This window comes from Coturnix japonica, chromosome 11 (assembly GCF_054131305.1).
Source record: "Coturnix japonica strain WE chromosome 11, WE-NBRP24, whole genome shotgun sequence".
Classification (NCBI taxonomy): domain Eukaryota; kingdom Metazoa; phylum Chordata; class Aves; order Galliformes; family Phasianidae; genus Coturnix; species Coturnix japonica.
The window spans coordinates 26,109,543-26,114,193 of NC_140673.1; the positions used below are offsets into that span (position 1 = coordinate 26,109,543).

At 44.7% G+C, this 4,651-nt stretch overlaps 1 long non-coding RNA gene across 1 annotated transcript; it reads right to left on the minus strand.

The window, feature by feature from the left end:
- Positions 1-259: 259 nt before the first annotated feature.
- Positions 260-783, minus strand: LOC146759078 (uncharacterized). The gene is made up of 2 exons (XR_014932920.1): positions 591-783; positions 260-307 (listed from the first exon to the last, which is right to left on the minus strand). It is a non-coding gene; the product is annotated as an uncharacterized LOC146759078 (long non-coding RNA).
- Positions 784-4,651: the final 3,868 nt, after the last annotated feature.

Genomic DNA, 4,651 nt, shown 5'->3' on the forward strand with positions numbered 1-4,651 from the left:
ATGCTCCTGAGCAGCCCTGCTCTTCTTGGGGGGGGGTGAGGGAAAGGATGCAGAGGACTTTATGGGGTGGGCAGTGATGCCTTCGGCACGCCTTTGATCCCAGCTCCATGAAAGGCAGGGAGGGAGCTTTGAGAAAGGAAAGAAAAAAACAACAAAAAAGAAATAAAAGGGTCCTTCCCACCTACCTGCTTGCATTCAATGGGAAGCTTTATAAGGGTTATAATAGGGGTTTGTGTGTTCCTGCTGGGATTTGTTCTGCTCAGCTCCTCCAGGATGCTCAGACAGGGCAGCGTGGTGCCGGCCCTCCCTGCTTCAAAAAGAAATCAATTCTGCTTGATCAATTCAAAGCACTGCCCCACACACACAGTGCTCTGGCACAAAAGTGACGGTGGCCAGCACCGCTGCAAACAAAAGTGAGCTTTACTCTGGGCTTTCACAACAGCCCGGTTAATCCTGGTGCTCCCCAACACAGCATCAAATCAACTAAACTCAAACGTCCCCAGAGCACCCACCCCACAGAGCATGGGCAGCCCAATTCTGCAGCCTGGAGGTAAAGCAGCACTGACTCCAGAGGCCGTTCTGCTGCTCACCTGCTCTGTGACCAGACGCAAAGCGGGTTATATTGTATGCACTTCCAGCACTGGCACAGAAGATGTGACATTTAACAACAGCGATGCACAAGAAGGAGCCCCGTGTCAGCACCAAACAGGTACAAAAAAGCCGGAGGAGTTCTTGGCTGTGGTGCAAGGCTTTCTGCTTTGCAAACTACAACAGAAAGAGTGGAAATATGTTTTGTCTGCTTTTCCCTGACTCCGGGACTCCAAAGCAGGAAGATGAGAACATCCTGCACACATGTTAATTAGTCATTCCTGAAAACCAAATGTCACAGCACTCATATTTAATTCCAAGAACAGACTGATGAATATGTACGTACCGTTATATTTCATTTACATACTCTGGGATTTGTTAGGAGACGCCTAATAAAACCATCTAAAATGAATTAAGTCCTATCCTACCAACATTTATTTTGAGTACACATATATCAGAGTAACGTTCCCAACACTGTAATGCGAGTTTGTCGGGTTTTTTTTTTGCAGGAGAAAATACATATATTACATTTCATAAATGTAGAAAGTGAGTTCAAGCTTCTAAACGGGACATTATTTATACTGATGCGGCACAAAAACGGGGCACTCTCCTATTTTCAGTTTCTTCATTTGATCCCAGTTATTTTAACCTGATTTCCTTCCCCAGAGCAGGTAGCTGCAAACCAAGAGCCCTTCCAGCCCGTGGGGCCTCACTGGGATTTTTCCCCTTGCAAAGAACTACCTGGTTTGCTGGTGAGAAAGAACACTGTGTTTTGGCTTTCCTTCTTTCTTGCCCAATGCCACACACCCTGGGGACAGGAGCAGGCTGGCACATCACCCTCCCTGCAGGGCTGGAATTCAGCTCATGCTGTTCAGAGGGTCTGGAACAAATCTGGAGCACCCACCCCGTGCTGTCTGGCTGTAGGGCCGAGCGGTGGAAAGCAGTAAAATCTCATTTCAGTCTATAAAAACCTGCAGAGATATTTGGAATGTGCAGAGGGAGCAGATCTCCTGAGTAAATGATTAAAATAGTCACTTTTCGGAGCGTAACTGCAATTTAAATACTGTGGCTTTTGTTAGCAGAGGGTTACAGAGTGGCCATGGTTTACATTCTGGTGACAGTCACACAACTCCAGGGGTTGTTTGGGGAGCTGGCGGCAGGAACATGTGGTTTCAATCTAAAGTCTTCAAGTTAGAGGATCGGCGTTACTCCAGCAAAGATATTGCCAGTGTCTCTGTGAGTCATAATTCTAAATCATCAGGAACCTGAACGCTCCTCATTAAATGATTAAAGGGAACGGTAATGAAAAAGCTAAAAGAAAGGATAAATATACAGCCATAGAAGAAGCAACATCTATTTTCAAAGCGGAAAAAAATACGGCTGCCCTGACAATGGACAATAAACATATCAAACTAATTCACCTTTTTTTTTTTCCAGCAGAGAATGTAACCTTAACAAAGCAGCAAATTTTAGATGGCAGAGCCTGATTGCAGCTCTTCTGGACTAGGAAAGGAGGTTTCCCATAAACAGGTTATTGCCACAGATTCCGGTCCCAATTAACTCTGTATTTATGTCCCACTTTCTGAGAAAAAAAGAGATCCCTGAGTCAGGATGCTTTTGGGGGAAGGTCTTTGCTGGGATATCAGCCCTATTTCCTTACTGTGAGCTCTGCACAACTGTCTCAACTAAACCTCCCAACCCCAATCCCGCAAGGAGCATTAAACCCTGGTGGGGATGCACTATGCCCCAATGCCCCATGGAAGTTGAGAAAATCTCCATAGATGAACACGCATTACAGCTTTGCCAGCTGTTTCATTGACATCTGGGCTGGGTTTTAGCCTGGTTAGATCAGCCACTCATTTTTTTTTAACCAGTTTTGACCAGTCCTGAAATGGGATCGTGGTTCCCAATACATTGCTGTCAAGCTGCTGATACCTTGTGCTAATATAAGCAGCATTGGATGTGCTGTAGTTCCAGTCTCTCAGTGCACACTTGGGGGCAAAAACATAGAAAACAAAATAAAAAAGATTAAAAAAGAAGATGGCTGGATGTATTGGCTGAGGCATTACGTAGTGTATATACAAATATAAACACATGAGATGCTGCAGGAGAGAGAGCCTGACTCTATTGATACATTGGCAAGAAAGCAGGGTTATATTTTAAATGTGGAAAATAACGTGGTGAATCATCTTCCACACTCTGGCTTGTGATGCTCTTCCCTTTCAGCTCTGACCCAGGAGGGCACTGCGCACAGCCTGAAAATAGGCAGCCTTAGGTTCCTTCACAGGTGACGTAGAGAGAAGATTTTAAGGAGCACAGTGCCTGGGTAAGGGTAAGAACCATTTTCTCTTCTTCCCTCCAGCCAGTCTCATGTCCCTACCCAATCTTGGCTATCTAATGTAAGCCATAGGGCCCTTTGTGAAATACCACTACACTATGTTCAGGTTTAGGATATCAGTTACAAACATTTATTTACTTATTTTTTCTATGTGCACATTGCAATTTGATGCAGAGATGCTCCCAGACCTGCCTGTTCTCCCATTCCAGCAGCCACAGCCATGCATGGGACACCATGAGCCTCAGCTTGACACTGGAGAACAATCTCTTTTTATTCTGCATCCATATGCACGTGGACTGTGTAATACAGCAGTTACACAACAGTCAGGACTTCATCACTTTCACTACAATGATTGTTTTTTAATAATTCCTCCTTGCATGGAAAGGAAACAGAAAGCCCAATGCAGAAACATCCCTAGGGATACTTGCTTTTACTCTGTCCTCAGCACAGCAATGAGACAACCCCAGGTGCAATGCAAGCTGCACAGCCCTTGTAAGATGGATGTTTATGCAGCACCATGAGCACCTTTGGTGAGCTCAGATATGCCTTCCCTTGGATAATTTGTATGACAGAGAAGCTACAGGGAGGCAATACCTTTGGAATGGTTGATTAGAGGAATATTGCTCATCTACGCAAAACATAACATTTTTAATCCCATCCTCATTTCATTTTTAAGAAGAATAAATGATCCCTGTATCTTGGCACATGCATCATTTTGAAATGGAGCCATTACTCTGGACAGCTTTTTCACAATGGCTCACATAATACGGAATGAAAATCATGTACATGTTTGTATCTCAGAAGGAAAATAAAAGGCAGCAAAATTATAATGCAAGAACCAAGCTATGAATGGATGTTGTACTCAAGGAGTCTAATGTATAAGAGGGGGAAATAACAAGATTTTTTTTTGCTGTTCTAGATATTTTACCCCTGCAGCAAGCTCAGCTGTCACATGTTTTCAGGGAGGTCAAAACGAGTCTGTCTGTCTTTTTTATGCAAGTTTGTGAAAGGAATCTCTCCTCGTGGAGTTTTACAGGAATTGACACGATAAACCTAAATGGCTCCTTTACAACTGTTAGGGTTTTCTGTAAACACATGCTGTCCTGCCAGCCAACCAGCTTCCAACCCGGGTGCTGAGCACAGCAGATGGTCCTCCCTGCCGATACGCACGGTACTAATTCATATTTCAATACACAGCTTCGCTGCGTAAATGGAGCCGCAGCATCTCACCAAGTTTTTAAACTCCCAGTAACCAGTAATTTTGGGGTTCTGAATTTGGTGGCATGGGAAGGTGCCAAAGACAAGGTGACCAGCTGTAATGTGAATTAGTGCTTTGGAGCTGGTTGCGGTACCACGATGTGTTGTAAACATGAGTCCTGCAGTGCAGTGTCTCATGCCAGATGGGAACCATGGCACGGTAGTGCTGAATTAATGGAGGGATAAATACAAACAGAGGAACCAGCACCAACCACAAGTCCTGAAAAGTGGACAGTGTGGGAAAGGTGAGAGGTGATGGTAAAACAAAGCTGAAAAAGGGACTTGCAGCAGTCATGGTACTGGCATGTTGCCATCAGCACGGCCATGTCGGATACTAAGGGCTTTCACTGAAAGAAAGATTTTCAGGATGCATGCAGGTCTTTGGGCTGCATCCCAGGGAGGTGGCGAGGTTACCATCACTGGAGGTTATCAGGAAATAGTAGATGTCAGAGTGAGTGACGTGGCTTG